Raw genomic sequence first — 13,067 nt, forward strand, 5'->3', positions numbered from 1 at the left:
TCTGTATACTGCATGACTGCGACGTTAGTGGTTGCCTAGAGCAGGAAATGTCATAGAGGCACCCGGAATGATTCAGTCCCGGAGTGTTTCAATCTTTCTTTCTTTCTTTTTGAAAAATTTACTGTATGCTTACAATGACCACATCGTAGACAGTATTTTAATAATAAAGTCACTGTACCTGGTAAACTGTGAGTTATATAATGACCGAATAAGTACAGTTTCTTTTCATTAACAACAAAAAAAATCCACATAAAGTTGGTACATAATGTTTCTTTCTGGGTTCCTGGGATCTGGGTTTCCTGTTCTTTAGTATACCCTGTGGTTTGCACCTCGTTTAAACTTATTGACAGAATGGGTCAAAAGTTTTAGAACACCCCATTCTTCCAGTTTTTAATGAAAATTTAAGCAATTAAAGTCCAACAAATAATTTGAAATGGTATAAAGTTAAGTGGTGAACTGCTTGAGGAAAAAAAAATGTCACCCAAAAATGTAAAATAATGTACATTTCAGAATTATACAAAAAGACCTTTTTCCGGGAACAATAATTGGTTTCACAGCTTAAAGCTGTTCTGCCGTAACGAAGGTTGATCAAGCCTTGAAAGTTGGTACCACCGATTCCTACAGGTGTCCCAAATTTTCTTGATTACTTACAAACCCCTCTCTCTGCAGAGGGGGTTGTAAGTACTGTGGTGCCATACCCTTATGAGCACTACATAAACAGTACTGCACTGCAGTAAGTAGTGTGATGCTATAAAAATGGCAAGAAATTGGCAGTTAACAGTAAAAGAGAAACAGACCATTGTAAAACTTCATAAAGTGTCGGTCTTCCCTGGAGAGAAAGTTAAAGTGTCAGTGAGTGGTCTCCTTTACAATCAAAAGTCACTCGGAAACTAGAGGAAAGTCAGGAGGAGATGTGCAGACCCCAGTTCATGACAGAATCACACGACAAGTTTCTGAAAGTCAGCAGCTTGCAATATAGGCAGCTCCAAGCACAGCTTAGAGGTGATTGTAATAAGCACATCTCAGTTTAACTTTAAAGAGTAGACTTCAGGTTTGACAGGTCGAATTGCAGCAAGAAAGCAATTGCTCACATGTCAGAATAAGCAGAAGAGGCTGGGCTGCCTCATGAAACACCACCAATGGACTACTGAAGACTGGAAGGAGGTGTTGTGGACTTATGGATGAATCAACATTTGAAATCTCCAGTTCATCATTCGTCAAGTATGCCGAAGGATGGTTCCTCACATGAAGGAAAAAGTTTGAAGTCTGAAGCTGTTTTGCTGGATCCAGGGTTGGTGAGTGAGAGGCAACCTGAACCAAAAATAATCACCGCAGCATTTTGCAGCCATCTGATGTGCAGCTAGTTGGTCAGGGGTTCGTCTGTCCAAGATAATCACACAAAACATAAATCCAAACTATGCCAGACTGACATTAGACAAAAAAGGAACAAGGTAGCAAACTTGAAAACAAGGAGTGGCCAGTAGAGTGACCAAACCATTCATACCACCAATGAGTATATATAAACTTTGGATCATAAATGTATCTGCAGAAACAGTGCTATTTGGAAACTTGGAAAAATAACACATAATAAGTTCTGCATTATACAGTGGGGCAAAAAAGTATTTAGTCAGCCACCGATTGTGCAAGTTCCCCCACCTAAAATGATGACAGAGGTCAGTAATTTGCACCACAGGTACACTTCAACTGTGAGAGACAGAATGTGAAAAAAAAATCCATGAATCCACATGGTAGGATTTGTAAAGAATTTATTGGTAAATCAGGGTGGAAAATAAGTATTTGGTCAATAACAAAAATACAACTCAATACTTTGTAACATAACCTTTGTTGGCAATAACAGAGGTCAAACGTTTACTATAGGTCTTTACCAGGTTTGCACACACAGTAGCTGGTATTTTGGCCCATTCCTCCATGCAGATCTTCTCAAGAGCAGTGATGTTTTGGGGCTGTCGCCGAGCAACACGGACTTTCAACTCCCGCCACAGATTTTCTATGGGGTTGAGGTCTGGAGACTGGCTAGGCCACTCCAGGACTTTCAAATGCTTCTTACGGAGCCACTCCTTTGTTGCCCGGGCGGTGTGTTTTGGATCATTGTCATGTTGGAAGACCCAGCCTCGTTTCATCTTCAAAGTTCTCACTGATGGAAGGAGGTTTTGGCTCAAAATCTCACGATACATGGCCCCATTCATTCTGTCCTTAACACGGATCAGTCGTCCTGTCCCCTTGGCAGAAAAACAGCCCCATAGCATGATGTTTCCACCCCCATGCTTCACAGTAGGTATGGTGTTCTTGGGATGCAACTCAGTATTCTTCTACCTCCAAACACGACGAGTTGAGTTTATACCAAAAAGTTCTACTTTGGTTTCATCTGACCACATGACATTCTCCCAATCCTCTGCTGTATCATCCATGTGCTCTCTGGCAAACTTCAGACGGGCCTGGACATGCACTGGCTTCAGCAGCGGAACACGTCTGGCACTGCGGGATTTGATTCCCTGCCGTTGTAGTGTGTTACTGATGGTGACCTTTGTTACTTTGGTCCCAGCTCTCTGCAGGTCATTCACCAGGTCCCCCCGTGTGGTTCTGGGATCTTTGCTCACCGTTCTCATGATCATTTTGACCCCACGGGATGAGATCTTGCGTGGAGCCCCAGATCGAGGGAGATTATCAGTGGTCTTTTATGTCTTCCATTTTCTGATGATTGCTCCCACAGTTGATTTTTTCACACCAAGCTGCTTGCCTATTGTAGATTCACTCTTCCCAGTCTGGTGCAGGTCTACAATACTTTTCCTGGTGTCCTTCGAAAGCTCTTTGGTCTTGGCCATGGCGGAGTTTGGAGTCTGACTGTTTGAGGCTGTGGACAGGTGTCTTTTATACAGATGATGAGTTCAAACAGGTGCCATTCATACAGGTAACGAGTGGGGGACAGAAAAGCTTCTTACAGAAGACGTTACAGGTCTGTGAGAGCCAGAGATTTTCCTTGTTTGAGGTGACCAAATACTTATTTTCCACCCTGATTTATGAATAAATTCTTTACAAATCCTACCATGTGGATTCATGGATTTTTTTTTTCACATTCTGTCTCTCACAGTTGAAGTGTACCTCTGGTGCAAATTACTGACCTCTGTCATCATTTTAGGTGGGGGAACTTGCACAATCGGTGGCTGACTAAATACGTTTTTGCCCCACTGTATGTGCAATTTCTTCATATTTGATTCATATTTCTCAAATTAAAATACAGATAAATATGTGGTGACAACATATTTTAGGGGTTAAGTTTAAAAATGGCTGTTATTCCAAAAAAGCTAATACACTAGCCTAAACATCCTGATTAAAACCACACTTCAATGAGATCTTGATTATTTGATTTAAAGACCACAGTGCTGAGGTACTGAAGCAAAAACCAGGGACCAACTTGTACAAACTGCATAAAAAGTAAGGAAACTTGTGTTTGGTCAATTATTGCTTTATTGTAACAATGCTTCTTGGCAATAAATCATATACTGTCTGAAAGCCTTTTTATTTCCCCTTAAACAAGACACGTTGGCAATTTTACAATTAATCTATTTAACAAACAGGAGCCTCCTCATGCTGGTTACCAACTTGGTCACACACTGCTGTGGGATGGCATCCCGTTCTTCGATGAGCATTTGTCAGAAGTCAGCCAATGAAGTTGGTTAGTCAGTCTGGCCGAACAGCACACCCAAGCTGATCCCACAAATGGTGCAGCAACCTGCATAGTGGTCTCTGTGTCTTCTCCTCACACTGACTCTACAATTCAACTGCCATGGACTGAATCGTGACTTATTACTGAACAGAACATTCCTCCACATGTTCTGTTCAGTAATGGGGTGGCTGTAGCTCAGGAGGTAGAGCAGGTCATCTACTGATCAGACGGTTGGTGGTTTAATCCCTGGCTGCCCCAGTCTGCATGTCGAATACCTTGAGCAAAATACTAACCCCGAACTAGTCAGGGTAGTAGACTAGTATTAACTAGTCTACTTTCCAAACACTCACAGGATGTTTAATTAGCTCACAGTTCATCCCTACAGCTCCATTATTGACACAATGTTAACATTTAGGTGAAATATTTTCTCTGCTATTCACTACAGAAAATTCAAAATTCACATGCAAGTCAGTAGCTGGGAGTAGAATGTGATGAACTAACCACCAGGAACTGGGCATCACAGCAGCACATGTGCCTCATTTATTGAGATCAACCCTCATCTGCTGGTACAGTGTTTCACAACTTTGGTATTCTAAAAGTTCTAGGGGTTTTTTTAAGTGGAAAACTTTATAAGATCAAAGCTTCTGAAATGTCTTCAAAGCTGAAGAGCAGTGATAGTAAAAGCCTTCTACAATATTTCTTGTCAAAACAGCATGTGGTAACTTGCTTTCTATGAAAATACTAAAAAGCATCTTCAACTGAAGTGAAGTTCTGCTGTAAGCCAAAGTACTGTGCTCCTATCTTAAAACAGAAATTCTTGTTGATTCTTTTAATATTGCTGCAGAAAATCATAGAGCACAGTAGTCAGGATGAGTCAACAGCCTTTTATATCTTTATATCTATTTCTATCCCCTACGGATGAAACTCAACAGGCATATCTGTGTCACAGGTCTCTGATGCATTTAGAATTTCAATTCATTTTCCGAATCAGCTGGTGGTTTGATGTGCAAATGTTGCACCTGAACATGATAATGAATTCATTTGGAAAATATGTACTTCTAGTTCCTGTTCAGTATTTCTCCACTTCTTTATACTGAGAATAATTACCATTTTAGGAGGTTAATAATAAATTTAATACCATTATTCACAGTTTAAGGAAAAGAGTTTTCAATGAATCGTGAATTTCTGGTGCCATTATTCCTGTCCAGCGGTGTCCCCAAGCTTTTATCCTGTGTAATGAAAGGCACATGTGTGCCAAAAATGTATAATACTTTTATGTGATTTCTGATATTATATTCCCAAAGTCATGGTTATTCAGATAATCCATCCAGTACTATTCGTGAGAACAGTTGTAGCCATGCTTCATTCTGAATAGTATATGAATCTGTATGTTTTATAGCAATGAATTTGTTTAGGTGGGTCCATATCATTTTATGGTCTTTGACCTCAAGGTTGTTGGTCCATTCTGTTTGTACAACATATTGTTTCTTGGTCTTTTTGTTGCCCACAGTTTTTCTTTTCCTTTGTGTGTTTAATCTCTAATTCGTAGATTTTTATTGTTCTCCTAGTTTTGTTAAATGTTTTTTCTGTTTCCTGTACCTTCTTTCTTCCTCTCTCTTTGCCATTATTAGTTTGGTCCTGCTACCTCATGTATTATTTTGAAGGTTAGATCCTCGTGTGGTTTTCTGTGTTTTTATGTCCCTCCTTTGTTCTTTTGCCCTCATTAATATCTGATTAAGTTCACTAATTCCCTATTAGCCTTCTCTCCTTCTGTGTATTTAGTTTGTGTCTATGCCCTTGGTCCTTATCGGGACATTGGATTTGTATACCCCATGTTTTTGTTTGGTCTTTTTGTTCCTGGATTCATCATCTTTGCCCATTAGAGATCATTGTAAAATGTCCTTTATTTTATCCTGTTTACTTACATTTAGATATTAAAATAGATATTAAATTATATGTTTAGGTGTAGGCACTAAAACTACCTGGTTAAGTTACCGTATTTTCACGACCATAAGACGCACTGTACTAAAAGGCGCAGTCTCAGTTATGTGTGCCATTACTGTATTTAACACACACATAAGGCGCACTGGATTATAGGGCGCATACAAGTACCGTATGCGTATTTAAAAATAAAGCGGGAGCAAACCTGAGTTCGGTACCTTACTCACATTTCTATTACCGGTAATCGTCATCATCAACAACACACAAGCATACAAGTGTGCGTATTTAAAAATAAAGCAGGAGCAAAACTGAGTTTGGTACTCACATTTTTATCATCAATCAAACCCATCGAAGTCCTCATCCTCTGTGTCTGAATTGAACAGCTGCGCTAAATCTCCATCAAACATGCCAAGTTCACTTTCTTCACTGTCAGAGTCACTTTCCGTGCCGTGCGGCTCCTCGGAAATGATGCCGGCTTTTGCGAAAGCTCGAACAACAGTGCCAGCAGACATGTTAGCCCAAGCATCTACAATCCATTGGCAAATTGTGGCGTAACTCGCCCGGCGCTGCCTTCCACTCTTGGTGAAACTGTGGTCTCCATCGGTCATCCATCGCTCCCAGGCCGCTCGCAGCCTTACTTTGAACACCGATGCCCAGCGGTTGTTGTTCCTTTGTCAGGCCTCCCGGAATGACAGCAAGCTCACAGTTCATTTGTTTCACTAGTTTTTTCACATCGGCTGTGAGATGGGCACGCATAGAGTCACAGATTAAGAGCGATGGTGATGCGTGGAAAAAACCACCTGGTCTCCTTACATACACCTCCCTCAGCCACTCTTTCATCATTTCCTCATCCATCCAGCCCTTTTCATTTGCCTTAATGATGATTCCTGCTGGAAACTTCTCTTTAGGCAAAGTCTTTCGCTTAAAAATCACCATAGGCGGCAGTTTCTGTCCATTAGCATGGCAGCCAAGCACAACAGTAAAAGAAGACTTTTCATACCCCGTTGTGCGTATCGCTACCGTGCTGGTCCCCTTCTTCTCCACAGTGTGACTCACCGGGATGTCAAAAGTGAGCGGGACCTCGTCCATGTTTGTGATGTGGCTGGGCTGGATGTTTTTGTCACCGATGTGTTTGCTGCAGTAGGAGCGGAAGATGGCCAGCTTTTCCTTATAATCCGCTGGAAGTTGCTGCGCTACCGTAGTCCTGGTCCGGATGGAAAAATGGCACCGTTTCATAAAAAGTGAAAGTGAAACTGCTTTTAGCCGAATGGTGACCGTCGAAACGCTTCTCCCGCTCGTTCTTTGCTCGATGATCCACCGCTCGAGTCTTTCCTCCAACTCGGCCACACTTCACCCTTTAGCGTTCTCATTGTGTTCTCTACTACGTCCTCATTACAACACACAGGGCGCACTGCGCTATAGGGCGCGCCGTACTTTTTGAAGAAAATCTAAGACTTTTAAGTGCGCCTTATGGTCGTGAAAATACGGTATTAGAAGAAAACCACATGGTTTGGGTTAAAATACACTCTTTCACAATGTAAACCACACAATAGTAACATGCAGTCAGAGCTATTTTGGCAATAGATTCATCATGTGTTTTGGACTTTTGCAGAACTATATCGTACTGCCCTGTAGAAGCCAACAGGTCCTGAACAATCTCTCATGTTACAAGTTATGAGAAATATGCTGGCAGGAGACAAAGCTTCACTGCATTCTGTCTCCTGTGTATTATTCCAGAAAGCATCTTAAACCCTTTAAATCAGCGGCTCCACTCTGCTTGAAAATCCTACGTAGTCTAAATATCCATTTTGCTGCTTTTTAAAAAAAAAATTTGCTCAGTGCAAAACAAACTCTTGTCAATTGTTTTCTATGTCTATCTTCATGCCTATGTCTTCAGTTTAAATATTATGATTTCCAGTGGCTGTCCCTGGATGTTTCATAGTTGTACTGTGCCACCTTATTGAAAACAAAATCCCGGATAAACCCATGCTTAACTGCCCTTAACCCTTTTTTATATATGCACTTTTTATTCAAATAAAAAGAAAATACTAAATGCTTGGAAGCACTGTGTGTGTTGATGTGGTTCCTAGAGCAGTGTTTCACAACCTTTTGGAGCCACGGCTCATATTTCTCGTTAGAAAAATCACAGGCCACACCACCAAACTAAAATGTCACAGAAAGTAAATTGATCATTTAACCCTGCGCATCAGGTATAGTGGAATTGGCTCAGTTTGTCCCCAGTATACCTATTTTGCTTTCCTCTGACCACTACTCATGCTAGGGCCTTGATCTGGGTTGGAGTTTTCTCCAGGACCCAGGTCAGACTGACTACTTTCTCTTTTCAAATATTTATCTATTGCTATTGCACGCTGCGTCGCCTCACAGCATGACTTTTATGTAATTTTTTCTTCATCTTCTTCTGTTTTACTGGCAGTTGGGAACACATTTAGGTAGTTGTAATGCCCTCTAGTGGAAGAGAATGTAATTGTTCTCTCCGCTACGCTTAGAGTACTAATCAGGTGAAACCAGATAATCTTCCATGGCACACCTATGTGCTGCAGCACAGTGGTTGGGAAACACTGCCTTAGAGAACAGGAAAGATTACAATTTCCGTGTGTGTGTGTGTGTGTGTGTGTGTGTGTACACACTCTAATTACAAGGAAAGAAACAGTTGGTGCTGAGAAAACATTACATGGTTTAAAGTGATATAACTGGGGCAGATATAATTTAAAAAAACATACAAATTCATAATGTATTGGGCTTATGGGGTTAGCAACAAGATCAGTTAGCTATGGGTGTAATCTCCCAAAAATACAATTATAAAGTCATACAGGTATGTCCAGCTTAAAGGCTGAAGTGAGGGAATAATTGTCTCTCCATGCAAACACTGCAGATTGTGTGACAGACTGAAGCTCTCTGTAAGAACAGCATTGATGTGTGAATGTGGCTGTTTTCTAGGTTGGTATACTGTAAATCTCCCTGCACAGCAGGCGGTCAGCACAATCTGCAGATAATCAGTACTACATCCCACAGTTTTTGAATGCCTGAACAGATAAAAAAAGAAAGAAAAACGAATATATATAGAGACAGTAAAATAGCACATTTTTGGAAAGGCAAGGTGTTAAATGAAGAAGAATTTTCTAAGATGTTCAAATACATTCATGTCGAATCCAATCCCTGCATAATCTCACTCATCTGTGCCAGTGTATCTAAGAAACTAATGGGCCTTAGTACTATAAATGAAACAGCACACTTTAAAAGCACAGTCCTGGTTATATACTTTGAGGGCACTTTTTAATAAATTTAACGTATTGTAGATCTGGTTATTAATTTCAGTGGAACTTCAGTATTGAACACAGGAGCACAGAGAAATATTAGGTGCTAAAAATTATGACTTAGTATCCAACCCATAAACAGGGTTTATAGGGGATGTGGTGATAATTTGTGCAAACAGTAGTGTTACAATACTATAAGAGTGTGAGACAGACACTGCAAATCTCTCTGCTGTGGCACCATTTCCTCGTAGTAAATGCAGCAGGATAACACTGTAATTTGACAGTGATAAAGTGATGTTTAAAAATGATTCACACTGCACCTTCACAACACTAAAGCCCCACAGTACACACTCAACAAAGTTCTCAGCCATGTTAGTGGCTTGGCTCTAACTAACCTCCCATAGTTTATCCATTAATTCCATCTAGATTTGAAATTAATAAATATCTTTGAAGGACTGTTAAAACACTTAAACCCACGCGGAGCCATCATTTTGCGTTTCTACCTTTAAAAGCCGGAGAGCAGTCAAATGCTGGAAGTGGAAGCTAAATTGGCTAGTCATTCATATGTATATTAGGTTGTTACCTAGGAATTCTGGAGGGAGGGGAGTGGGGGTGTGTGAGCTAAAAGCTGTGAACTTCCCTTTTGTGTTTCATCTTGATGCATTCTCAATCATCCAGGGAAATAAATCTCCAAAAGTCAAATCTCCAAAGCCAACTTGGAGTGTTACAGTTTGCCATCTTAGGGAGAAATCAACACACATGGGTGTATGTCCTTTGTTGCTGAGATTTATTGATAAAAACAGTACAAAAAACCAACCATTTGTACACATATTTACAAATGATAATAAAAAGCACAGCGTGGTTCAGACTGATAACACTACCAAAAGGAAGCCAAACACTGTCACCCTTTACAACAAAACAAAGTGTGGCGTGGATGTGATGGATGCCAGGATTGTGAGTGATTGCTGAAAATGTTGTAATGTACTCACTCGCTTTTTATTATTATTTGTAAAGTATTTGCAGCTTTTAGCAGCTCCCCCACCCCCTCAATCACACACCCCCACTCCCCTCCCTCCAGAATTCCTAGGTAACAACCTAATATACATATCTTCCGCTTCCAGCATTTGACTGCTCTCCGGCTTTTAAAGGTAGAACGGTAGAAGCCTGGGATTCCAGGCTGGGACTCCAGGCTTCTACATCACAGGCATTCCTGACTTCTAAAGAACAAATCCTTTAAATTCTCTCAGGTGCTTGCAGGAGGTGAAAGCTGCAACTAATTCTGTCAGAAATCTCACCAAATGGTTGATGTATTTTTCTCAAGCCATTTATGTTGAATGGGATGACGTATCCTTTTGACCAGGGGTCTCAAACCGTGGCCCGGGGTCCACTTGCTGCCCACGCCACCCCTACCTCCGCCCCAGTTTGGCGCTTGAATTAGGTTTTTTTGTTAGGAGACTTTGTTTGTTGTTGAGTTCAATGTTACAATAAGTTCTATAAAAATCAAAAAACGATTTAATAGGGAGGCAATATGAGCAAAGAGCACAAACATAAACAAAACACTACATTTTTGGAAATATTTGTTTGTGTTTTCTTCTTTGTTTGTTTTTTTGTACTGCTTGAACACTAAAGTGGACCTCACATGAGACTCCTGCTTTTGACCAATCACTCCAAATCAGTATTTTGCCATTAATGTGTTTTAAAACCAAGTTTGTAAACCAAATGAAGACAGCGTAGTGTAAAATTAGCATCAAAACTTGTGTGGCCACGTGTCTATAAGGTATAAGACAAAGACATTAAGTGGAATCTGCTGCTCAGAGGTTATTTAGGATTGGCGTACAAGTGAAACTCAAACTATTTTCCCAGTTAGGATTTACTCTCCCTTTTTCCTGATATCTAAGTCTCTGAAAGCTCCACCTGGATCTCCTCCAACACAATTAAGCAAAATCCCCTTTAAAGTGTTCAATCAGTGATACAGATCAGTTTACAACAGCAGTGTTTAAGCTGTAGGTAAAGTTAAAATATCACCTATCAAAATGTTATTCCAACTAGTGAGGAGCTCTATAGAGACAAAGAAGGAAATTGAACCATAACAGTGATTGAAGCCACATGCTTTTATGTGAACCAGATGCACCCTGGATCCTTTTTTTGGGACAGCTGGTGGTTTTATGTCTTTTGCTTTGTTTTTTTTGTTTGTTTGTTTTTGTTTTTTTCAAGGCCTGATAACCATGCAGTGATGTGCTTCAGAGCACCATTTACAGACACAAAGCACAATCTATCTATAAACTCAAGCACATAAAAATTTATTTTCTCCTGCCACATTGTTTATTGAACGTTTTCTCTTCTTTCTCATCCTTACTCATTTCTTTTTTCGCTGTCCAGAAATCAGCTTTTCTGAAGTCGACTATTTTATTTCCACGTGAGCTCTCGGGGCTCACAAGGCTAGTTATACAATTTTTAATACACATTATACTTCTTAGAGAGTATTCTTGTTCAGCACATTTCCTGTCCTTTAGTGTCCGAGCTAATGTCTTTAGTGCCTTTTGCTTTATGCTTTTAGCTCATAAAGACATGAAAGTAGAGGGAAGATGATAATATTATCTGTCATTTTTTATGGAGGACAGTTTGAATTGCTTTCAGTGGTAGAGTGCTCAATACCCACATTTCATGCTGATTAAGTGAAGACTTAAAAATCTGTAAAAAAGCAGCAGTAAAACATCAGTCACTTACAGTTGTGGGGGTATTGTTACAGCACTGGCATCACTATGTGAGATGTTAACAACAATACATTTGGAAAAGAGTAGTTTTGGATGTAATAACACTTGTTTCTGTACCACTGCACTGGTACAGACCCTTCCACTTTAATTGGCAGTGTAGAAAAATATATTTAAAAAATGATGGGGCCACAGTGACACATGACAATACTATGTCAAATGACTTGTCGTAGATTACTTCTGTCCGATATCAGTGATACTGAGGTGAGCTGTGGAGCAAACTCTGCACTGTTCTATCGGTAAGCACAATGACTGTAGAAAACATGGGTGACGCGACAGCTCCCCAAAAGTGAAGCCAAAACGTCTCTATCGCCCCCTGGTGTCTGGCTGAAGTATAGATCATAAAACCCGCCTCCTCCATGTTAGCGGATGGGACTGGGGTCAGACTAAAATAAATTAATTCTCCTCAGATAATTTTTTCCCCAAGATTCTTTCTTTTGTTATCAATAGTTTTCATCACACTGATTTATGTCCAAGGGGTCTCCTTTCCCATAAGTTTGATTCTAATTCTTACTGCGGGGATGTTAAATTGGGGTGTAACGTCATCATAGCAGCTTTGACTGGCAGCTGCAGTCACGGAGAAACTTGCATATCTCTGTTCAGGTAAGTTAAACGTGTTTGTAAGCTAATCCGTAACTACTGTCCTTAACTAGGTCCTGAGACCTAGCTAGCTAAGGTGAGCACTCGGCTGTTGGGGAAACTTGTTTTGTAAAGTTTGTTTAGCTAACCCGTGCAGGTGAATGAATTTACCCTGTCTAAAGAAATCAAGAGAGCTGCTGATCTCAGACCTGCACGGCTTCCGTTTTAAACACTTGATGTACTCAGCTGCATGAAGAGCACATTTGATTTTCTCTGACACAATTAAATAAAACTGATGAAGGTCAAAGGTTGTCACTTATATGTGAACTACAAACTTGTGATCTGGAGTTCTTCCACAGTTTTTTGCTGATAGTGTGTTATTTACCATAAAGTGATTCAGAGTTAGTGACTAGAGTAACCAGAGAGGATAATATATTTTTAAATATATAACTTTCTACAGGACTGAATATAATATCTTTATGTAAAAGTCCGGAACCTCTGGGGAGTATCCGAGTATTTATAACATTACACAAACCAAAGGTCACCATCACAGTGTTCATGAAATGCTGAGTGTATCCATCTCCTGGGGCGGGCCTACAGAGAAGTGGTGAGGGAGCTGCTGGTGAAGATGATGAGTCCTGCTTGATCATTGCGATGAGATTCAGTCTTCCTGGTGTTTCTTAAATGAAGCCTCTCTCAGTGGGTCAACAGAACATCTGGCACAGGGCAGCTGTGATGAAAGAAAGGGAAGAAGTTTCTCCAAATCTCTGGACCCAGAAACCCAGCTTAGTCCTCATGGTCTCCCTCACTAGTTTC

Source organism: Maylandia zebra, linkage group LG9, assembly GCF_041146795.1.
Source record: "Maylandia zebra isolate NMK-2024a linkage group LG9, Mzebra_GT3a, whole genome shotgun sequence".
NCBI lineage: Eukaryota > Metazoa > Chordata > Actinopteri > Cichliformes > Cichlidae > Maylandia > Maylandia zebra.